Source organism: Schistocerca americana, chromosome 4, assembly GCF_021461395.2.
Source record: "Schistocerca americana isolate TAMUIC-IGC-003095 chromosome 4, iqSchAmer2.1, whole genome shotgun sequence".
Classification (NCBI taxonomy): Eukaryota; Metazoa; Arthropoda; class Insecta; order Orthoptera; family Acrididae; genus Schistocerca; species Schistocerca americana.
Window position 1 is genome coordinate 420,835,665 of NC_060122.1, and position 26,049 is coordinate 420,861,713.

A 26,049-nucleotide genomic window follows, 5' to 3' on the forward strand; every position below is an offset into this window, starting at 1 on the left:
TAAGGAATAAACCATGTTGTCTGCAGCACACTTGCACGTTGTGAACAGCACACGCTTACAGCAGAAAGACGACGTACAGAATGGCGCACCCACAGACTGCGTTGTCTTCTATATCTTTCACATCACTTGCAGCGCCATCTGTTGTTGAAAATTGTAACTACTGTAATTTCGAAAGTTTGTCCGCCTGAAAATGTACTGTTGTCCCAAGCATATTGCAACAAACGGTGTATTTCTATCGCTGCTCGTTTAGTTTTTATTGCCGTTTCAAATATACCGGTCATTTTTGAAACACCCTGTAAGTAGAAGCTTTTCATTTGGCATCCCCTCCCAGGATCTCTTACTTTATCAACCAGGCTTTTCGACTGAATTGGCATTTAACAAGCTGAAGACTGCCATCGCAGAAGCTACATTGCTAGCGCACCCAGGTCCGCAGGCGCCTCTCGCCTGATGGTCGACGCATCTGCAACTGCAATCGATGCTGCACTGCAATAGCAAATAGGAGCTGGCAGTCCTTAGCCTTTTTTAGTAAAAATCTATCGCTATCTCAACAGAATTGGTCCACATATGATTGCGAACTGTATGCTGTGTATGCTGGTTTAAGAAGTTTCGTCACATGTTGGAAGGACAGCAGTTCACTCTCATCACAGACTATAAGCCACTAACATATGCTTTCCGCCAGTGTCCTGAGAAGGCATCCGCATGTCAGCTGTGACACCTTGCCTATATCGGACAGTTCACCACTAATATTTCCACGTTGAAGGAGAACTAAATGTGTCAGCTGATGCACTCTCCAGGATTGAAGCAATTACTGAAGCAGTTGATTTTGAAGCTCTCGCCATAGCGCAACAATCTGATAGTGAGCTCCGAGATTTGTTGGCGCAGCCATCGGGCCTACAATTCCGCCGTATTACACTGCCACTGTCAACTGAGCCGCTGTATTGTGATGTCGCTACCAACAAACCGAGACCTTTTGTGACTACTGACTTTCGCCAATAGGCAATCGCTCCTTTACATAACTTGTCGCACCCTGGAATACGAGCCACTACCAACACGGTGAAGCGAGCTTTTGTCTGGCCACACATGGACAAAGACTGCAAGCAATATGTGCGACAGTGTGTGGCCTGTCAGCGGAATAAAGTTAGCCGGCACGTTAAGTCACCTCTTCGCACATTTCTTCCTCCAAATCAGAGAGTTGATCATGTCCGTGATGACTGGGTATTGTGTGATGTCCTTAGGTTAGTTAGGTGTAAGTAGTTCTAAGTTCTAGGGGACTAATGACCATAGATGTTAAGTCCCATAGTGCTCAGAGCCATTTTGATCATGTCCACCTAGACCTAGTAGGACCTCTCCCACCATCGGAAGGATACATCTACTGCCTTACAGCCATCGATCGTTTTACACGCTGGCCCGAGGTGTTCCCGATCGCCGACATCACCGCCGAAACTGTAACGACTGCATTCTTCAGGGGATGGATCGCCCGTTTCGGAGTTCCGTTACGAATCACAACAGACCAAGGAAAGTTTCAGTCGTATTTGTTCAAAGCACTTTCTATCCTACTGGGTACAAAGCACCCCATTGTCCTCCTAGGTCTCCATGCATCGCCACGACTGCAGATCTTGTTTATGGCCAGCCGATACGACTTCCCGGTGAGTTCTTTGCTAATGTGTCACATAACGGCATTCACACTTCAAATTTTGTACAAAAGCTGCGTACACAAACCTGTCAACTACGCCCCGTTGCTCCATGGGATCAGCAGACCCGTCGCCCATTTGTGTTTGACGAGCTACGGGAATACCGATATGTCTTCTTACGGCATGACGCAGTACACAAGCCCCTGCAGCCACCCTACGACGGACCTTATCGTGTCATGAGTAGGGAGGATAAAACCAGCTTTCCGCGCTCCCTACACTGGTACGGACGCATCTACACACACTAAGGACATGACCGAATCTCCAGCCACTCCGCGGCACGTCACAGGTCAGCCTCAACGGACGTCTGAGGCTACCTCTAATGCACCATCAGCAGCCTGTGCACGACCTTTTGTAACCCGGTCCGGACGACACGTCCGTTTCAACAGGAAGTACCGTTGACACTAAAGGGGGGAGAGGTGAAGTGCAGTGTTACGTGCAATGTAATTCTGTGTGCAAGTGATTGCCATTTGTAATTATTATCTCTGGCGCAATCTCTGACTTAGGTTTCCTCATTTGTTTTTATGCTGTTCTGTTGTTTAATTTTCTAGTAAAGGAGTCGTATGAGTTACGGTGTGTTTTTTATGTTGCAATTACATAATACAGCTAGTCCCGCAACAGCCTACACTTCACTTCTCAGAGTGGTCCGTGATTCCCGATTAACTATAATTTCTAACGTAAAGTTCTTACTAGCGTAGGCAAAGTGAAACGAAACAAAACTACACAAACCCGCTTAATGAGTAGCGAAACATGTCGCAATCACATTTCTGCACGTCGTTGCTAACCAACTAGCCAGCTCTAATGCAAGCACGAATCGCTTGCGGTCCATCACTTTGCCTGGAATTCCTGTGAGACCAGCGATCAGCGATCAGTCTCTGCGTTTTTCCAACAAACTTACGATCTATGAAGCGTTCGGATGGCGATGCGATAGATCGCTGCGATCCGTCGCTCGTGTGTAGTGCCCTGAAGTTGAACTAACGAAGATTTTCGATAAAAGGTTATAGGTTTCATGTACAAAATGACATACGTAATGGTGTAGAATTTTATGGCTTACTGTTATGGCTTTTAAGGTTCTCTGTCTATAACATTTGCTACTCAGTCTTTTGATTGGAAACATGAGGTCTCATTAGATCGTTGGACTATTTTACAGTCATGCAAAGAAAATAGATCAGTACCTTTAAGAAAGTAACAGAAATCAAAAGACAACGTTTCATAGAAAAAAACGCACTGATACTTGGACGTAGATTTATAGTACTACAAGAAATTGCCAGTGCTTTTTTTGGCATGTTTGTTAAAATATTTTTCATACACGAATGAAAATATTTTTCTATTCGTGTCACTGAATACACTGTTACAAAAACATTTTTTGCGTATCATACAGTTTGCTTAGAATCAGCTATTTCAAAAGTAGCACGTACATCATTCAAAATGGCATATCAATACAAGGAAAGGTTCATTATATACATATTGGCCCTTGAGTACAAACTTTGTTTTCAATGATATTTAAATACGTCTGTTTCAGATGTCGCGTTTACAGGTTTCTGTAATAATTTCGTTCATATTACATTTAATAGTTTTTTAGTACTGCAGTCTCTTGTTTTGTACAACTCTTGCAACAGTATTATTATTCTGTTTTATCGATGCCAGGTATTAGTGAACTCGATTCGCTTTTTGAATGGATAACATTTTCTTCACCCTGGCACTTGCTTGATACCTGTTGGGAGATCATTCCAAACAGCCAATAGCAGAGTAGCATCTGCCATCGTTGTTTCATCTGGACACTATTTATGGTGCAGAGTAGACATTAGGCAGTGAGGATGTCTTGACAACAAGAACAATGGATGACAGTTTGCGGTTACCAACAAGCAAGTGGTCGTTCTTTTGAATAATGTAGCTCATTAAGGTTTACAAGTGACAAATGGTATAACAAACATCAGTTCATATTATTGTAGATCACACACTGGTCTAAATTCCCTCTAAAAGGGCACCTACTTGCCTGCCAACCGTAGTTTATGTAAAAGAAGCACAAGAGGCAGCAAAACAAATTACAACATAAAATTCATTTAACATTACTTACCTAAAGATCCAATTTAAACTGCTAAACATTAGTAGAGGATAGAAACGTCTTGACAAGGTAGGGGTAGCTTATCAAACAGATCAATCTGTATGCTACGTTTTAATGATTAATGTCGTATGGGAGATTGACTGCCACCAGTAACACAGACGGTTCTATGTCTTTCCACATCAATTTATCATTCAGCACCGATATGTGAATTAATAGCGCGCTTCTCGCAGTCATGTGAACTCTGACAGCTGCTGACTAAATGCAGCTTGGGCAGTGCGTCGAAACAGCCAACACACACAGTACTTCTAGACACATTGTTGAAATTTAACCCTCTCTGCAGCATGTTGAAAACGCGAGTACAGTCTGTACGTAAATCGATTCATTACATTTACACGTATACCACCAATTGCATACTTCCATTGGGTCTTCAATCCACGACCCTCACACAGTGAACAAGGTCGCCCAAAATAAGGTAAGCTTCAAGTACAGTACAGTTAACACTTGCACACCCACGCGATGTGTGGCGCAATGTACACTTGTAAAATAAACATTATGACATTGTCGATAGAAACGTCCCATCCGTAACGAAATTCATAATAAATCACACGTTAACATAACTAAACTCCGTCGTAGTAAATCAGATTGAACTGGAATGATGAATCAAACAAAACGAACTGACTAATAATCTATAGCCACATCTCTTGGCGTATAGAGTTTTTATTTGTCAATAGGAAGGCTCACATTAACTATTAACTATTTTTGGGTGTTGTGTGATGTCCTTAGGTTAGTTAGGTTTAAGTAGTTCCAAGTTCTAGGGGACTGATGACCATAGCTGTTAAGTCCCATAGTGCTCAGAGCCATTTGAACCATTTGAACTATTTTTGTTTGTTTGTTGGATGCTTCACCCAGACAATAATGGCTTTTGTTCTTCACAGGGACACTCTGCAGTGAGTTTATTCTCAAAACTGCAAAAAGAGAGGTGGGATATTATCACGTCCAATCGGGAGTGCATAAGGAACCACGGCAAATAGACCATAATTGCAGTTGATCAGCACTGCACACACGTAAGAGCTGGAAGGAATGTAAGTCTCTTTCCTGCCTGCATCCTATTTCTACAATACGTGCTTCGTATGAAAATGTATTGTCTATTTAAACAACAAGTCGATTCTATGACAAGTATTATAAAAGTTTCTTATCGCATCATTGCAAAAACACCTTATTTGCTGACACATTCATGAAAAGAAAAATTATGCTAAATAACAAATAAAATCAGTCCATGTCACTTATATAGAATGCAAGGCACATTTTGTGTCTCACATACTCGTTTATTAATAATACTGTTTTATATCTTGATTCAGAGACAAACGTTTTATACTGCTTGAGCCACGAAAACTGAGAAGTTGCAATCCTAGTTGATTATGTATATCCACCAATGGGCCATTCAATAAAAATTTCCACTTCTTTATTCTCTTAGTGATTGGGGCAGACTGAAGATGTCACTTACATTACAGTCACAGCTTTGAAATGACTTTCTTATCAAAATATGATATCCTTTAGTTTGTTCTCATTGATAAGTTCATTGATGTTTGCATTACTTTATCCACATGAGATCCTCCATCTCGCACCAGTTTTGGAATGGGTTATCTTTTGGGTTGTCCAACAGTAACTCGTGGTGTGTAGCTAGTTGTTGTGCTTTGCAAATCACTCAGTGTTCTCACAAAGGGTTCCAGATATTCTAACCATTTAGTATGTTTGTGGCTTTGTGCTACACATGTGTGCAGAAAGTGAGACAGTTCACGAAAGTATCATGTGGCAGATTTCTCTTCAGGATGATGCTTTGATATCAGACTTCGTCTTATTTGTTCGACAAGGAGAAAGTTTCTCTACATGTCACTTGTAAATTGTGTGCCATTGTCAGACAGTAGCACCTCATTCTTTCCGGTTCTTCCAGAGTAATAAACTTGTACACATCTAATGAGAAACATATTCATCACATTTCTGATTGTATATAGGCATAAGTACTTATTAAAAACATCATACTGTACTACGTCTTACCAGAACTGTGTAAGAGGTCTGCGAACATCTATGGCAACAAGACTCATTGCTTTGTTTAGAACAACAGCGGGCAATATTCCCTTGTGGCAGAAGACAAATCAAGCAACTTCATCAATTGTTAAATTCTGCAGTAAATATTGGGAAAGCAGCAATACACACTGAGTTTCTTTGCACACTTTAATATGACAAAGTAACTTCACATTTATGTATGTGCCAAATCGGTTTTTCGATGGCTTCGTGAGGAATCTACATACACCATTGTTGACTATTCGAATTTCTATGATAGCAAAAAAATATGTTCTTTTACAAAATAGTGAGAAGTGAACTGTATATGATTCCCTTCTAACAGCTTTTCTTTTATGCAGTGTCATGTATGATCAGTAGCTTGCAGATCTGATGTACTCTTGCAAAGAGCAAGATAGTATTTCCTGTGCATTACATCTCTCATGACCAACACATTTGGATATTGCCTTTGTTGTCTATATTAGCGGTGGCGCTTCCTAATCCCTATGGAAAACTCGACAATGTATCAGTGGCCACATAGTTCTTTTTTTACCTGTTCTAGTTCAAAGCCATATTATTGCAATGACAGTGACCAACACAATAAATGGGGGTTTAGCAGTGTGCACCTAATCAGAGAGTTAAGGCTTTGTGATCACTGTAAACTTTCATGTGTTGTCCCACTAAATAATAGTGGAAGCGCTGGAATACCCACACCACTGCTAATGCATCTGCTTTTGTTAAGCAATGAGCCCTTTCACAATTTATTATTTAATACACAGCTCAAAAAACTGATTGTTTATACCTCTGTTTTGCCATTCGTGTCTAGCATTTCGAATGCTCAACATCCTGTACCTATTTTTGAAACAGAAATTTAGACATAAGTCTAAATTCATGTAGAGATAAAACAACAACCTTCCTCCATACAAGTTGGTCTTGGTCTTCTCAAAAGCCACGCCACACTCAGACTACCAATACTAATGTACATATTTGTTTAACATATTACTCAGTGTCTTGTCGTGGAGAAAACGTCTATAAAAGAACAAAGTCCCAGAAATGACTTGAGTTGTTCTTTCATCTGTGGTTGAGGGTATCTGGTGATTGCTTTTACTTCCTGTTTATCAAGCAAAAATCCCTTATTGATCTATGATCTGCCCAAAAAATACCTCTGGCATAGAGTACCACTCGTATTTACCAGCAGGATTTGTTACTGCAAAAAATTGGGTTGCTACAGAGACTGTTTGATGGTTCAGTAACTTCCCGAAGTAACATACGATTTATTTCCTTTGAGACTGCAAGTCTTTTTGCTCAGGGGATGGAGTATGTCGGTAAAATGAATGGTTGATTAAATTTAACCTTGAATTTACACTTGTGACAGTTAATCACTGTAATTGGTCATAATATCTTGTAGACGAACTCGAAGTTGGTCATCTGGTCATCACTATGCATCATTTTAGGTACTTTATCCTGAATGGTTGTTACTGCACTACTGACACCGCAAGGGTTTAAGGTGCTAGGGCTCATGGGTCTGCATTTGGTCCTCACCATCTGCACACACACTTATGAACTGGCTACAGCCTCCATCCGATGTTAAGAAATCTACCTTAAAGGTACGGCGCCTGAATAATAAAACAAATGTTCATGAAGAGAAGTTGATCATTGCTTGCTTCTCCACAAGAAAATCGACGCCTAGGATGCAATCAGTCCCAAGGGCGTCGACAATGATGATGTGTGACACACTACCTTTTCATCAAAATCCACTTCAAGCTTCACAACTTTACTTCATGTACCGACGATTCGGAATGTGTTAACGATCAGTGTAGGTGTGGTGTCACCGCCAGACACCACACTTGCTAGGTGGTAGCTTTAAATCGGCCGCGGTCCATTAGTACATGTCGGACCCGCGTGTCGCCACTGTCAGTGATCACAGACCGAGCGCCACCACACGGCAGGTCTCGAGATACGGACTAGCACTCGCCCCAGTTGTACGGATGACTTTGCTAGCGACTACACTGACGAAGCCTCGCTCCTTTGCCGAGCAGATAGTTAGAATTGCCTTCAGCTAAGTCCATGGCTACAACCTAGCAAGGCGCCATTAGCCCTACATAGCTACTGATACTTATCGTATAAAGCATGTCTCATCAAGAACGATGTATACAACAAGGATGGATTAAAGTTAAGTATTCCAAAAGCTACGTACTTTTCTTTATAGCATTCATTACGTATCCTGTTTCAGACCTCACGCCATCCTTCGTGTGTTTATAGCGTGCATTGCGGTCCCCTCAAATCACACTGTGTCGGCACTTCTGTCGACACATCATATGGCGACGAGTCAAAAAAGGGTCTTGTTCTTTCTACTTGCTTACATTTACTTGTGTCATGGCTTCGCCCCAATCTCCAGATGTACTGTCCGAATTTTATCGCTTGCAGAATCAGCAGACGCAGGCGTTATTGGATGCCCTTGGACAGCTCGTCCAGGGTCAAAGTGCAATGCAAAACGATGCGGCGGCCGCCGCTTCACCGCTGTTGCACCCACGTTCCGGTCATTTGACCCAGCTAAGGGAACATGGACGGAGTGGTCACGTCAATTTGGATTTCATCTCGCCGCCTACAGAATTCAAGGTAACGAGCGGCAGCCTCACTTATTGTCGTGTGTAGGGGTGCATACGTACCGTGTGATAGTGAAATTATTTCCCCGACGCGACGCAGCAACTCTGTCCTACAAAGAAATTTTGTCTGCTTTAGATGCCTATTTCAAGGAAACAGTTAATGTAGTTGCAAAAAGGTATACGTTCTTTCGTACAAAACGTACGGCCGGTCAAACTAATCGGGAGTGGGTTGCAACTTTGCAAGGCCTTACAAGGGATTGTGCTTTTGAGTGTGAATGTGGACTCCCTTATTCAGATACTATGGTCCGTGATGCAATTGCACAGAACGTTTCTGATGTTCGTATATGGGAGCAAATTTTGAAACTAGTTAATCCCTCCCTTCAACAAGTGGTAGACATATTGGATAGGCAAGACGCACTTGACTTTGCTCAGGCATCGTTTGAAACTTCGCCAGCTGTGTGTCACATTAACCGGCCCACCGGGCGAGCTGCACGGAACTGTAAACAGCCCTCGCGCACGTCCGCGCAGCCACGTGTCCCGCGCCAGCATGCAATTGCAGTAATAAAATCATGCCCGCGGTGTGCTACTAGACATTCGCGTGAGAATTGCCCGTCACGCCAAGTTATTTGCTTTTTCTGTAATAAAAAAGGACATGTTCAAAGTGTTTGCCAGAAAAAGCTCAGATCAGACACTCACAACCATTCCAGGCCCTTTGCTTCGCGCCGGAATCGAACCAAGGACACTCAGGCTCGTGGACCTTCGCCCGTGGACATTCATGTAGTTAATTCCACTCTGCCCAGTGCCACTCTTTCTAACAGTGACTGTGTTCGTCCCACAAAAAGTGTGCGTCGACGTCGCTGGAAATCACGTCAATGCTGTACCTGTATCAGTTCAAATTGCACGAGACAGTCGCTCTTGTCGTCAGCGGGACAATAAACTTTTTGTAGATTTGGACTTTAATGGCAAGGTCATACCATTCCAGCTCGATTCCGGAGCTGCAGTTTCATTGATCAATCACGACACGTACAAACAACTGGGCAAACCTCCGTTGCGTGCCGCAAATGTTCAGCTCACTAGTTATTCAGGACAGCATATCCCTGTGTTAGGACAGTGCACTCTTCTTGCAACATACAAGGGACAAACAAAACTTGTGTCATTTTACGTTCTTCGTTCTTCTACTGCAGTGAACTTGTTTGGTTTAGATTTATTTCAGTTGTTTAACATGTCTATAGTAAATCAGGTCCTATCAGTGAATCAGACTGTGCCTTCAGACAGTGTTTCTCGTCTGTGTGAAGAATATGCAGAGATTTTTGCACTGGGCTTAGGTTGCGCTCAGAACTATGAAGCACATTTGGAACTGAAAGTCAACGCGCAACCGAAATTTTTCAGAGCGCGCAATGTTCCTCACGCATTGCGTGATGAGGTCGCAAGAACATTACATGATTTAGAATCACAAGGTGTAATTGAATGTGTGCAAGCTTCTCTCTGGGCCTCACCCTTAGTAATTTTGCCGAAACCTTCCGGAAAATTGAGACTTTGTGTGGACTTCAAAGCAACAGTGAATCCACAATTAGTGATTGCAACTTTTCCTTTACCCCGCCCGGAAGATCTTTTTAATAAACTGTGCCTGGGTAAATATTTTTCAAAGTTGGACCTAGCCGATGCGTACTTGCAAATACCGGTGGACGAAGAATCCCAGCGCGTCTTGGTGGTTAACACGCATCTTGGTTTGTACCGATTCAAAAGACTGCCATTCGGGTGTGCATCTGCCCCTGCATTGTTTCAGCAATATTTACAAACTTTTTGTGCGTCGGTCCCTACTGCTGCGAACTATCTGGACGATATTGTGATCTCCGGAAAGACAGCAGAAGAACATTTACCAATCCTCCGGACATTATTTTAGGTATTGCGGCAAAATGGTCTTCGCCTGCGGAAGGACAAATGTGTGTTTTTTGCTCGTGACTTACCATATCTGGGACATATAATTAATGCCCAAGGCATACATCCGAGTCCAGAGCACCTCCGTGCCATACAAGACTTGCCTTCGCCACAGAATTTGAAGCAGCTACAGAGTGTGTTGGGAAAAATTAACTATTATCATAACTTTCTCCCGCATGCCTCTTCCATTTCAGCTCCGCTTCATCGGTTACGCTGTAAAGGTGTTCCGTTCGTCTGGACGACGGAATGCGAACGCGCTTTTCGCCAGTTGAAATCGGCGTCGCTTTCAAATACTTGCCTTACGCCATTCGATCCCCAGAAACCCCTTTTGTTCATGGTAGATGCATCGGATTTCGGGATCGGTGCTGTGCTTGCGCACAACGTTGGAGCGCATGATCGCCCTATTGCCTTTGCGTCCAAATTGCTCTCATCTGCGCAACGAAATTATTCACAGATTAGAGAAAGAAGCTTTGGCTCTCGTATTTGGTGTTACTAAGTTTCATGATTTCTTGTATGGTCATCACTTTACCATCATCACAGACCACAAACCTTTGACACCGCTTTTTCATCCGAACAAGCCTGTACCTCCACGTACAGTGCAGAAATTCATTCGCTGGTCTATTTTCCTCTCGCAGTACCACTACGATATCTTGTATTGGTCCACTGCTCAGCACAGAAACGCCGATGCGTTGTCCCGTTTGCCTGTTGCTGAGGATAGAGCATTCGATTCTTCTGAACTTGCTTGCATGTTCATTGATGCGGAAACCGATGACGTGGTCGAATCGTTTCCGATTGATTTTCGTCGTGTAGCTACAGCCACAGCTGTTGACCCTGTCCTTGCTACCGTTTTGCGTTTTGTTGCTACTCAGTGGCCCTTGTCGAAGTCGCGGATTGAGGATCCGCTGGTTCGCCGATTTTTTGCTCACAAGGAGAGACTTTTTGTACGACGTGGTGTTTTGTTGTTGCGTTCTGATAATGATCAGTCGAAAGTCGTGGTCCCACGTTCGTTACAGTCCTCTGTCTTACGGCTTCTTCACCAAGGACATTGGGGTATGGTGCGAACGAAACAACTTGCTCGTCAGCACTATACTTGGTTCGGAATCGATGCTGCGATTACGAAAATGTGCTCTTCTTGCAAGGTGTGTGCCGAACAACAATCCGCACCTCCGTAGAAATTCTTTGCATGACCAAAAGCCACTTCCCCTTGGCAACGCTTGCACATCGATTTTGCTGGTCCATTCTGGAATGCTAGATGGTTGGTTGTGGTAGATGCCTTCAGTAATTTTCCTTTTGTTGTCTGGATGTCTTCCACGACGTCATCTGCCACCATCCAAGCGTTGTCTGCTATCTTTTGCATTGAAGGTCTTCCACAGACTATTGTTTCCGACAATGGCCCACAATTCATGTCTGCAGAATTTCAGTCTTTCTGCAAGGCCAATGGTATTCAACATCTGACATCCGCGCCGTTTTCGCCTCAGTCAAACGGTGCCGCTGAACGATTGGTCCGGACTTTCAAGTCACAGATGTTGAAGTTAAAAGAGTCGCATTCTCGAGAGGACGCGTTGTTGCTCTTTTTGTCATCGTATCGCTCTCAGCCCCGAGATGGTCGCTCGCCGGCTGAGTTGCTCCACGGTCGTCCTCATCGAACCTTGATGTCTTTGCTGCATCCGCTGCATCAGGTTCCTGTGCAGCGGCAGACTCCTGCTTTTGCTCCAGGCGACGTTGTATTCTATCGCAACTATCGAGGTTCACGGCGTTGGCTCGCAGGGCGCATTCTTCGCTGCCTTGGCCGCGCGATGTATTTGGTTTTGGGGGCCTCTGGTGAGGTGCGTCGGCATCTCAACCAGCTGCGCCTCTGTCGTCGCACGGGTTCTGCCGCCCCCCGTCAGCTTTCAGCGACGGTGCCGTCCGGTCAGCGGCCTGGGGACCCATCTACTGGCTCGCCTCATCCCCAGGTGTTACCGGCGCTGCCTTCCATTTTGCCCCATGGCGACGCATCGTCGCCGCCGCCGCCGCCGCTTGGTCTCCCGCCGGCGCCGCCCGCTGTGGACGCTTCGCTGCAACCGCCTGGCGCCTACCAGGGTCACGCGACGCCGATCACTTCCCGTGACCAGCTGTCCTCCGCCATTGAACTCTTGCCCGCTCCGGACCACATGGCGTCTTCGCACGTTGGATACCCCGACGCAATGGAGGTCGACCCTTCGGCCCCTCCTGTCTCTTTACGGGCGCATACACCGCATGTTGACGTGCACCCTGGACTAGGTTTTCAGGCGTTTCCTAGCTCCCCTCGGACCGAATGGCCGGGTGCGGGTGGCACAGCCTCGCCTGTTGTTAGGCTCCCCACCTCATCACATACGTCAACATGGGGTCCTCCCCACGGCGGGCGGATGCCTTATAACACGACCGTTCCCCGATTTGCGGGGGAGGAATGTGGTGTCACCGCCAGACACCACACTTGCTAGGTGGTAGCTTTAAATCGGCCGCGGTCCATTAGTACATGTCGGACCCGCGTGTCGCCACTGTCAGTGATCGCAGACCGAGCGCCACCACACGGCAGGTCTCGAGATACGGACTAGCACTCGCCCCAGTTGTACGGACGACTTTGCTAGCGACTACACTGACGAAGCCTCGCTCCCTTGCCGAGCAGATAGTTAGAATAGCCTTCAGCTAAGTCCATGGCTACGACCTAGCAAGGCGCCATTAGCCTTACATAGCAACTGATACTTATCGTATAAAGCATGTCTCATCAAGAACGATGTATACAACAAGGATGGATTAAAGTGAAGTATTCCAAAAGCTACGTACTTTTCTTTATAGCATTCATTACGTATCCTGTTTCAGACCTCACGCCATCCTTCGTGTGTTTATAGCGTGCATTGCGGTCCCCTCAAATCACACTGTGTCGGCACTTCTGTCGACACATCAGTAGGTACTATAGCTGTCCACTCTGTGGTATCGTGCGTCATCCAGTCGGTTGTACTTTCTAATACGCAAGCCACTAGCTACGCAGCGGCGTTTTCTACAGCCGCCACCGCAACAGCAGGGAGTTGCCACGAACGGTTACGCCGTCGCCAATGAGATGCCAGCATCCGCTCTACGGAGTTTCAGCAGCGGACGGGTGTACTTAAGTTCTAACATTCATACTCTGAGCCAATTTCTGCGTTTATCAGTTGAAACATTTACAAACTCGACGTCTTCTGAAGAGACACTGTACCGAAGAGCGACAGATTTAAAAAATTTTGTATCTGCATCTACTTCTGCATTCAGATCTACTGTTAGCAGTTGACACTGCAACTACAGCAACAAAGTGATGTATTATCTTTAATATTTGATGTAGAATCAATATCTGATTGGTTGGTTGGTTGATTTGGGGAAGGGGACCAAACAACGCGGTCAGCGGTCCCATAGAATTAGGGATGGAGGGAAGGGGAAGGAAGTCAGCCGTGCCTTTTCAAAGGAACCATCCCAGCATTTGCCTGAAACTTTTTAGAGAAATCACGGAAAATCCATAGCAGGACGGTTGGTCACATGTTTGAACCATCGTCCTTCCGAATGCGAGTTCAGTGTGCTAAAGACTGCGCCACGTCGCCCATTTAACATCTGAATTCTCTGTTCACAAACAGCGTCTGCTCCTCGCTTCTGTATCCACTAAAGAACCACACAGCATTCATGAAAGTTAAAACACAGCCCAAGACCCTTACAGTTGTCAGGATTGTGTTGAGGAGCAGGGTGCAATAAGGATGATCTGTTCCTACTTTAGAACGCAAAGAAAACATTATTCACAAAGAAACATTTATTAATCAGATATGCAGCACTGTCTTCCCTAAGCGCTGGCAGTTCAGTCCGGCCAGTAGTGTGTGGACGCAGTCTCCAGTCAGCAGCAGTAGGTGCGCGTCGCCCGGTAGTACTACCACGCCAATGGAAGGCTCATGTGGCAGTTGTTATGTCACAGGTGGTTGATGGCTCCCAGGCGTTGCATCTATTGTGGCCCTCGATGGACGACGGTGGATAGCAGCAGTGCTGTTATTAAGGGCTTGGGCCCAGGAGACTCGCTTTCCAGCCCTATCTCTAGTACTCGGTTGTCACGTAGAGTTCGACACATAGCCTCCAGTTAGGAGACAGAGGCCAACAACATCAGCACCGGCTGCACGAACAGGCGAACCGCAACAGTGGTTCACCCTGACGATGGCGGAAGGCGTACAGTTTCTTGGCCGTGATGGGCCTCCAGTAGGCCAACAGAGTGATGGCTGTCTCTGCACCCCATCACAGATGACTCGGAAGTTGGGACACAGCTTAGAGTTGCAGTGTCTCTCCTGCGAGACTTGCGACTCCATAGATGCTTGTAGACGATTTGGCATGCAGAGGGTCGGCTGACATAGCCTCCCACTTACCACGGGTTACCTACAGCTGAGAATGAGATTAACAAAGATGTGGTGTCTATGCTGGCACTTTCCATGTATTGGGGGTGGTACTGACGTCATGTGTACGATTTTTCTCTTGTGGTCAGCTCTGCTAGTGGCTTCTGACTTCGATAACTTTGTCTTTCAGACGTTATTTTCTGCTGCATCAGTGGCTGTCACTTTATAACTGGGCTTTCTTGTCACTTTCAGCCCTGTCACCAGTATGAATATATGTGTGGCCATGATTTCACCGTGCTTCGTTTGCAGTCTGGCGGGCTCGGCCGGTCAGTCTTGTCGCAGTCACTTTGGAGTTCACCTCGGCCTGCTCAGCATATTTTCCTAGCTGGCTGGCAGTGTGACAGTAAGTGACTCATGCAGCTTACCGCTAGGATCGCCAGTGTGGGGCCTTAACAAATAATTGGTGTTAGCCTGTGATACTATTCTAGGGTGCAACAGCACCTTCCTGCGTTCAGAAATTCGCTTGAACAGGGCGCTTGAAATCAGCGTCATGTCAGCCCCTGAATCATTAACTGGCATACTGTCGATTCCTTCAATATGAATGGCGATATCCGATCGCCTCTCTGTGGGTTCTAACTGCAGCAAACTGCCGTGCATAGCTTAACACTCGTCCCATATATCCATAACATGATTGTAGCACAATATGTGGACATCTGAATCCGCATCTCTCACAGCCCCCTCGACAAGTACATTGGGCCTAATTAATTTGGTCGGGATTTGTTTTCCTATGGGTTGCGATCAGCGGGTTCACCAAAACCTCCGTTCCGATGGCGTACCCTATTACTACTGTTATAACCGTGGTGGTAACGCACATTGCATTCTTTTTTCCATTTGCCGTTACTTGATCCACGTGAACTACATTCGTTGTCTTTTTTATTTTTTATTTTTATTTATTTGTTTATTTATTTATTGCAACTCGCCGCACGTGTTTTCACGCGCCAGTGGTGTCTGTCGCTCTGACGAGTTTCCGCGCGAGCGTCGCCTGTTATATTCGGTGCACCCGGGGCTGTTATCGTGTGGCACTCTACCGTTGTTTTCGGCGGTACGCCTATCCTGCACGAGTAAATCGATGGTATCGACTGCGGATAGAAATTCATCCACTTGTTAATCAGGATTGACCACTAATTTTTCGCTGATGTTAATGGTTAGTTGTCCCTCCAAATATAAACCTTCACTGCTCGCGCGAATGGCACTCGCCATTCGCATGACTTTCCCACTCTATTTTCTCTTGCTGGGCTGGATTGAGTTCGTGTCATTTTCGGTACTATTCCATTAACTCTCCATCAATTAACTTCAGCCGCTATTGGCTTTCAGTTACGCAAGTTACGTTGTATATGAAACATTATTATGGGGCACGTTGGTCATTCGCCCCAGCTCTACTGTTACAACCTAATAGAAAGTAATTTATTTTATTTTCTACCTTTCCTAGGTCAGTAATTTCAGGCATATAGAAACTATTTACAATTAGTTTAATTCCTACGTAGAAAACTTACCTAAGAAAGGTAAAGACGTTCTTTGCTTTTAGTTTATGGGAGAAGGGTCAAAGGAAATAAATAAATAAATCACTTATGGCGGAACATAGCAGAGATCCTGATATAAGGTCGGAATTGTTTCATGTGCTGAGTTATACTGTTGACTCAGATAACGAAGACTGTGTATATGACAGTGGTCATGATTCAAAACAGAACAAAAAGAGTTAGAAAATAATAAAATTTAATCACAAGAAGAAGTAATTCAAGAGGTATTTTTTACGGAAAGATCGATTAATCAAATGGAGGAAAAGTAAATATCTTACCATTGTTGGAACAAGAGCTTGTAATATTATCAGTCATTTACCTGGAGCCAAAAATGAAGCATGTGTAGCAAAGAAAGATTATTAGGCATTTACCTGGAGCTAAAAATGAAGTTTGTGTAACAAAGACAGAAATATTCTGAAGCTATTCTTGGATGAAAACATAACACACATCATTGCAACATGTACTAAGGTTTATATCAATGTGTTCAAGGTAACTTTCTCGGAAAGAAGATGGTAAAGAAACATATGTTGTGTCACATCATTGCTTTCATTGGTTTGTTATCTGTGTGGATCTCTAATATGTCCTAGAAGGAATTTATCGAAGTTGAATGATAACTCAAAGAACAATTGGCTTCGATAAAGTTACTTACGCGCCGGTGAAAAACAATTCATGATTTTCGTGATGTCTAATGTTTGATAATATCCTTCATAGAGGTATTCGCAGAGGGACTGACAATCTGTCAGAGAGGTACAGTGATTATTTACGAATGGTAGCCAAGAATATTTCTCTCCTAGTACATGCACTGCTGTTCACGAACAGCTTTTGGTATTCGGAGGAAGTTGCTCATTCCGTTAAACCTAGCAAACCTGCGAGACATGGTTTAAAGAGTTGCTTTGATTGATGTAAAAATGGTCTACACTCTCAATTTAGAACCGCTCTTTGATAAGCATTGGAAGAGCCATACAATTTCAGTAATTCAGCTGAATATATTCGCCTTTCTGTGGTGGAGGCAATACAAGGTACAAATATAAATATTACTGGTGACAAATGGCACTAAGTCGGCGTTCCAAAAGATCCCAAAGGTTTTACTATAGGATTCTGGTCAGGACTCTGCACAGGCCAGTCCATTACAGGGACAGTATGAACAGATGCTCGATTGTGTTGAAAGATTCAATTGCCATCCCCGCATTGTTCTTCAACAGTGGGAAGCAAGAAGGTGCTTAAGACATCAATGTAGGCCTGTGCCGTGATAGTGCCACGCAAAACAACAATGGGTGCAAGCCCCCTCCATGAAAAACACGACCTCGCCATAACACCACTACCTCCGAATTTTACTGTTGGCACTACACACGCTGACAGATGACGTTCACTGGGCATTTGCAACACCCACACCCTGCCATCGGATCGCCACATTCTGTACCGTGCTTCGTCACTCAACACAACGTTTTGCCACTGTTCAATCGTCCAATGTTTACGCTCATTACATCAAGCGAGGCATCGTTTGGAATTTAGCGGCGTGATGTGTGGCTTATGAGCAGCCGCTCGACCATGAAATCCAAGTTTTCTCATTCCCGCTTAATTGTCATAGTACTTGCAGTCGATCCCGATGTAGTTTGGAATTCCTGTGTGATGGTCTAGATAGATGACTGCCTACTACACATTACAACCCTTTTCAACTGTCGGTGGTCTCTGTCAGTCAACAGACGGGGTCGACCTGTACGCTTTTGTGCAGTAAGTGTCCCTTCACGTTTCCACTTCGCTATCACATCGGAAACAGTGGGTCTAGAGATGTTTAGGACTGTCGAAATCTCACGTACTGACGTACACGCAATCACCTGACCACGTTCGAAGTCCGTGACTTCAGTGGAGCATCCCATTTTCCTCTCACACGATGTCTGATGGCTAATGAGGTCTCTGATATGGAGTACCTGACAGTAGGTGACAGAAAAATGCAGCTAATATGAAGTTTTGGGGGAGTCCGGGTACTGTTGATTACATAGTGTACCTTCGGTTTTCAACAATATTGTACATAGGTTTCATACTGTACAAAGAAGTATGCATTTCGATGACTTTATAGAATCTTCAGCGGGAGAAGAAATGAAGCCTGAAACTATTACCTCCTGCAATAGGTCCAAAGCGAAAGTAGATCTTTTGGATCAGCTATGTCAGAAAAACAAAATGTCACATAACACAAGAAAGAGGATGTTAGTACTTTTTTGGAATATTTTGAACACTGCAGCCATAGATGCTTTATGCTTGTCTAAATACTAATGCATATCTTCAATCAGATTATTATAGAAAAAAATCAGAAAAAGCAAGTGGATCATGTTGCTGGTATTATTTATTTGGAAGAGCAGGAAAAAACTGCATGCAACCACTGGGCATATGTTGAGCATTTGAAAGACTTAGGATAAATTGTATCGTCAAATAATATGTAACATATTTCAAATTCTTTCATCTTATTACCTAAGTTACTGGTAAATTTATATATATGCCTTGTTTTGTAACAAACATCAGTAGTAGGGTAAAGCGGGTCTGAGCACACTTTAGATATCAAATTGATGTGCTAATTAATTTAAATGATCAGTTAAACCAACTGCTCTCCCCTGCCCCTTAATCTATTGTTGTGCTAAGTAGTTTATGACCCCTGTGGGTAGATTATGACCCCATTCTGAAACCCCCCTATCCCTTTGCCTCCTTCTCCCCCTCCCCAGCCTCTTGGAAAACGAACATTTGTTCAGTTCTGTGCCACTTTTACCCTTTTGGGAAATACCCCAGCCTTCCCCTCCCCCACTTCCCCAATCCCCTGCCATACTTGGAAGTTGGTGGGAAAAAGACTCACTTTGTACCGGAGAGGAATAACCTCATAAAACAAAACTCAAATCAATGTCAATAACATATTACTGGTAATTCTTCATTTAATCAGTTTTCGAGATACAAGGCACTTTCCTGGTGAAAAGTAACTCACTAGCCTTAGCTCCACCCTTCTGATATCCTATTGGTGGATACTGGTGCAGTTAGGTCAAAATCCTTACTCCATCGATCCCACAACCCATCAGTTCCCCATAAATATTGAGGCAGTTTTGATTGATCAGTCATGTATTTGGTGGGAAATATCTCATCCAGTTGACTGACTGTGTGAAATATTGCAATTTGCAGGAAAAACGCATGTGATATATTCCAGGTATTGTATGCACTGATATGTGATTACAACAGCACTCTCCTCCACCACCACAACCTAAATACGGGAAATAATATATTCTGATCGTGCCTTCGCAATGAACGCAGAGCAGATGTGCCGGCCAGCTCTCGTATTTCCGGGCGCGCAGGTCGGAAGAGAGGCCTGCACGTAGGGCTGGCTCATGTGGCACGCAGACCTGAAGTCACACTAATCGCTCAACAAAGCACCAGGTGATGGCACCCCTTGAGCGGTTGTGCCGACAGGTAAGAGGTGGTAGGAAGCAGTAGCTTTCTGCTGCCACAAACTTCAGATGTTGCGTCATGCTCTGATTACAGTGCTAAAGATTGGCAATGGGAGTAACATATCACGAAAAACATTTTAAGGAAAGACCTAACATTCCACAAATATCGTGAAAAAAATCCGCCTAACACATATATTTTAAACAGTCTCTATAAAGCACAGTCTCTATAAAACACGCACCCGCTAACAGATTTGTGCAAATGCACGGTTCTAGATAAAGCTCCCTTATTGCACTTCGCTGGATCCATCGCGACAACTAGTCTGTTTCCCATGGTGTCAGGAAGACTTGTGCCTAGACCTGCGGACAACTAGTGAACGATCCCAGCGCCTCAAGCAACATCAGTGGGAACTACTGACTGGTGATCACATCACAAAGAATGATGTGTTCCATCGCTGTGTGTATAGACAGACGAAACCAAATCAAGTAATCAATTTCAAAAAACATTCGCCACATATCCAGGGTCCTCCACGCAGAGACGTTTGAGAACACAAACACGCTCCTCCTCACATTGCTCGTAACTCATGCAGTCACGAAAGCAGCCAAACGCATACTGAGCAGTCCAGTACCACCGAGCAGAGGTCGGCGTCCTTTGATATTTGATACCTGGGAAACCACCTCTGCTCTCCAAAGTTGCTATTTCCTGTTCTTGCGTGAACCCACGTGACCAAATACGCAGAAAAAGTTTTTCATCCGCCCTCAGAATGGCGCATTCCTGTTGGATAATGTCAAGTCAGTGAGGGTATATAAAGCCCTTCACTCTCTGTCTGTTGTTGTCCACGGATGCGTTAGTTTCGCCGTCAGTGTTACTGCTTTGGCTCTAGTTCACCTGCGAATGAAGCGTTTTCCAAGCTACAATACCAGTGGCATTCCCTGAGGAAAAGTGAATTAAAAGGTAAGCACATATTTAATTTCATAGCACATATTTAATTTCATAGCATGTGATTGGATTTCGCGGTATATATTTTATTAAGAAACGCTCTGTACTATCAAATTACACTGTGATCAGATTTCGAAGTCTGTTTTCGTAAAAAAGTTTCGTAGTATCAAATACCTTTGTGTTTAGATTTCAAAGTATGTATTCGTAAAAATGTTCAGATTTCAAAGTTAAAAAAGTGTCATAGCATTTGTTCAGATGTCGGTGTGAATTTTTTTTCTTGTTGTTTCAGCGTACCTCTACCAAATCGTACATCAACTAGAGGCTGAGAACGGACAGAAGCAGCATCAATATCGAAATTATATACATTTTTTCTTCGCAGTACAGTGTACATAATATGTTGCTCCCAAACATACTATTCTTTTCGTTATAAAAATTTATCGTATAGGTAATATGATGCTGTCTGAGGCATTGTTGTTGTTGTAAATGATTTCGAGGAGCAAGATCATGGAGGGACAGAGATACTATTGCAGCTATCGTGCAAGTGTATATTCTAAGAAAAAAATCCTTAGTTTTGCGTGTGTGAAAATATATTTTTATTAAATCAGTACGTGGTCTAGGTGTAGCGGCTTTGATTAATAATCAAAACTTCCTTGGTTCCGGATTCGAACCGGCATAACAAGTCACCCTCATTCTGCAAATGGCCTTCTCAAAGAGGATGGAGGACGGCCCAAAAGCACGCTTTTGTCTTTGGGGTGGGAAATTGCCCTAAAGGTGGAAGAATCAACAACAATCAAGGGCATGAGGAGGTAATAGCAAAGTAAACAACTGAATTACTGACACGTAACGTTTATCCACAGGAGATGTGGCTCGTAATTGAAAAAGTGTCATGATGATTTCTCCATTGGAAACGTATTCCGGAATGGTCACCCATTCGGATCTCCGGGAGGGGACTGCCAAGGAGGAGGAGACCATGACAATGTAGATATATTAGGGGTCAGTGAAAATAAGAGAAGGATTTATGGTGACATGAGTATAGGGTAATATCAACAACAGCGATAAATGGTATCACAGGAGTAGAATTCGTTATGAATAGGAAGGTAGGACAAAGAGTGCGTTACTGTGAACAGTTCAGTGGCAGGGTTGTTCTTATCAGAATCGACAGCAAGCAAACACCGACAGCGATACTTAAGGTACACACGCCGACGTCGCAAGCTGAAGACGACGAGATAGAGAAAGTGTATGAGGATATTGAATGGGTAATACAGTATGTAAAGGGGGATCAAAATCTAGTAGGCATAGTGGACTGTAATGCAGTTGTAGGGAAAGGAGTAGAAGAAAAGGTTACCGGAGAATGTGGGCTTGGGACAAGGAATGAGAGAGGAGAAAGACAAATTGAGTTTTGTAATAAATTTTAGCTAGTAGTAGCGAATACTCTGTTCAAGAATCACAAGAGGACGAGGTACGCTTGGAAAAACCGAGTGATGCGAGAAGATTGCAGTTAGATTACATCATGGTCAGACAGAGATTGTAAGGCTGCCCTGGAGCAGATGCAGACTCAGATCACAATTTAATGGTGATGAGGAATGAGCTGAAGTTTAAGAGATTATTCAAGAAGAAACAATACGCAAAGAAGCGGGAACCGAAAGTACTAAGGAATGACGAGATACTCTTGAAGATCTCTAAGGCTGTAGATACAACAATAAGGAACAGCTCTGTAGGAGGTACAGTTGAAGAGGAATGGACATCACTGAAAAGGGAAATTGTAAAAAAAAAATAAAAAGCATAGGTACAAAGTCGGTAACTGCGAAGGAATCACGGCTAACAGAAGAAACACTTCAGTTGATCGATGCAAGAAGGAAGTACAAAAATGTTCGGGGAAATTCAGTACTAAATAAATACAAGTCACTGAGGAACTAAACAAATAGGAAGTGCGGGGAAGCTAAGACGAAGTAGCTGCATGAAAAATGTGTATAAATCGAAAAAGACTCAACATATAGGAGAGTCAAAACAGCCTTTCGTGAAGTGAAAAGCAAGTGTGGTAACATTAAGAGTGCAACGGGAATTCCACTGTTAAATGAGGAGAGAGCGGTTAGGAGTAAAGAGTACACTGAAGGCCTGTATGAGGGGGAAGATTTGTCTGTGATAGAAGAAGAAACAGAAGTCGATTTAGAAGAGATAGGAAACCCAGTATCAGAATCAGTAATTAATAGAGATTTGGGGGACTTGAGATCAAATAAGACAGAAGGGATAGATAACATTCATTCAGAATTTCTGAACTCACTGGGGGAAGTGGCAACAAAAGGACTATTCACGTCGATGTATAGAATGTAAGGAGTCTGTCGAAATACCATCTGACTTTCAGAAAACCATCATTAACACGATTCCGAAGACTGTAAGAGCTGGCAAGTACGAGAATTATCGCACAGTCAGCTTAACAGCTCATGCATCCAAGTTGTTGATAAGAATAATGTATAGAAGAATGGAAAAGAGAATAGAGGGTGTGTTAGATGGCGATCAGTTGGCACCAGTAAGGCAATTTTGACGTTGCTGTTGATAATGGAAACGAAACTGAAGAAAAATCAAGACACGTTCATAGGACTTGTCGACCTGGAAAAAGCGTTCGATAATGTAAAATAGTGCAAGATATTCGAAATTCTGAGAAAAATGGGGGTAAGCTATAGGGAGAGGGGGGTAATATACAATATTTACAAGAGCCAAGAGGGAATGGTTCTAAGCACTAAGGGACTTGACATCTGAGGTCATCAGTCCCCTAGACGAACTACTTAAACCTAACTAGCCTAAGGACATCACACATATCCATGCCCGAGGCAGGATTCGAACCTGCGACCGTAGTAGCAGCGCGGTTCTGGACTGGAACGCCTAGAACTACCCGGCCACAGCGGCTGGCGGAGGTGGTTCAATGAATCCTCTGCTAGCACTTAAGTGTGATTTGCAGAGTATCCATGTAGATGCAGATGAGGGAATATGAGGGAATATTCATATGAGAATAATCGATTCAAAAAATTTTGATGGTTATTAATAAATACTTCAAATCTGCCTGGGCATTACGTGTTAATGGAGGAAATGTGAAGGAGGTGTTTGAGTATTTGTTGCAAACCGGGACGAATCGATGCCCGGACAACCTCTGAACCGATCATGGTAGTTTTATTACAGGTATTTCAAGACCGTGATGCACCAGTATGGATTACATCACTACACAACAATCATCCATCTGAAGGCTATTATCGTGGAATATCTAAACAGAACAACAAAGGTCAAATGTCAACATTCATACAAATGGTCAGATATCCTCCCAGAAATAATTGCACATTATTATAAAACCAAACATAGCACAATAAAAATGAGACTTACTGATGTTCAGCATAATGCTCATGGATACAATGTATAATCATACTAAAATACTGAAGCCATATAGACAGAAATTTAATGTGGGCGATTTGGTACATACCTCAAAACACAAGACATATTTTGAGAAGTCATACTTCCCAAACTGATCGAGTGAGATTTTCACAGTTTACGAATTGCAGAGACAATAAACCGCAGTCTTTGATTTGCCTTCCCTACAATATTGTTCTTTCCAATTTAAGTAGTTCGAAATTGTAGTTCCTATGTATTTAGTTGAATTTACGGCCTTTAGATTTTATTGATTTTTCTTGTAAACGAAGTTTAACGGATTCGTTTTAGCACTCATGTGGATGACCTCATACATTTATATGGGGTCAATTGCCAATTTTTGCACCATACAGGTATCTTTTCTAAACCGTTTTGCAATTTGTTTTGATCATCTGATGATTTTACTAGACAATGAACGACAGCATCATCTGCAAACAAATTAAGACGACTGCTCAGATTGTCTCCTAAATTGTTTATATAGCTAAGGAACAGCAGAGGGTCAGTAACACTACCCTGCGGAACGCCAGAAATCACTTCTGTTTAACTCGGTGAGTTTCCGCCAGTTATTACGAACTGTGGTCTCTCTGGCAGGAAATCACGAACCCAGTCACACACGTGAGACGATATTCTATAAGCACCCTATTTCACTATAAGCTGCTTGTGTGGTACAGTATCAAAGGCCATCTGGAAATCTAGAAATACGGTATCAATTTGAAATCCCTTGTCAATAGCACTCAACACTTCTTGTGAGTAAAGCGCTAATTGTGTTTCACTAGAACGATGTTTCCTAAATCCTTGTTGACGTTTTCTAAATCCTTGACACTACACCATTCTGTTCGAAGTAATTCATAATGTTTGAACGCAATATACGTTTCAAAATCCTGCTGCTTATCGACGTTAATGATATGGGGCTGTAATTTAGTGAATTACACCTACTGACTGATGACCTCAGTAGTTAAGTCCCATAGTGCTCAGAGCCATTACTCCTACTACCTTTCTTGAATATTGGTGTGCAACTTTACAGTCTTTGGATGCTGATCTTTCGTCGAAAGAGCAGTTGTATATGATTATTAATTATGGAGAAATTGCATCAGCATACTTTGAAACGAACTTAATTGATTTACAGTCTGGACTGGAAGACTTGCGTTTATTAAGTAATTTAAGTTGCATCACTACTCCGAGGATATCTCCTTCTAAATTGCTTATGTTGGCAGCTGTTCCTAATTCAAATTGTAGAGTATTTTCTTCTTCTTCTTCGGTGAAGGAATTTCAGAAGGGTCCATTCAGTAACTCTGTTTTAACAGCACTATTATTGATAGTATTTACATTGCTATCGTGAAGAGAGCGCACTGACTGTGTCTTTAGGTGCTTGACATACGACCAGAATCTCTTTGCACTTTCTGTTTCATTGTAGAAACTATTATAAGCACCCCGCATTGAATCACGCACTAAATTTCGAGCTTCTGTAAAAGATCCCCTATCTTGGACGTTTTCGTTCATTTAAATTTGGTACGCTTTTTTCATTGTTTCTGCAACAGTTTTCTGATCCGTTTTGTTTTCCAAATAGGATTAGCTAAGTCGTTTGTTAATTTATTTGGTATAAATCTCCCAACCCCCCCATGAACCGTAGACCTTGACGTTGGTGGGGAGGCTTGCGTGCCTCAGCGATACAGACAGCCGTACCGTAGGTGCAACCACAACGAAGGGGTATCTGTTGAGAGGCCAGACAAACGTGTGGTTCCTGAAGAGGGGCAGCAGCCTTTTCAGTAGTTGCAAGGGCAACAGTCTGTATGATTGACTGATCTGGCCTTGTAACAATAACCAAAACGGCCTTGCTGTGCTGGTACTGCGAACGGCTGAAAGCAAGGGGAAACTACGGCCGTAATTTTTCCCGAGGGCATGCAGCTTTACTGTATGATTAAATGATGATGGCGTCCTCTTGGGTAAAATAGTCCCCCATTCGGATCTCCGGGCGGGGACTACTCA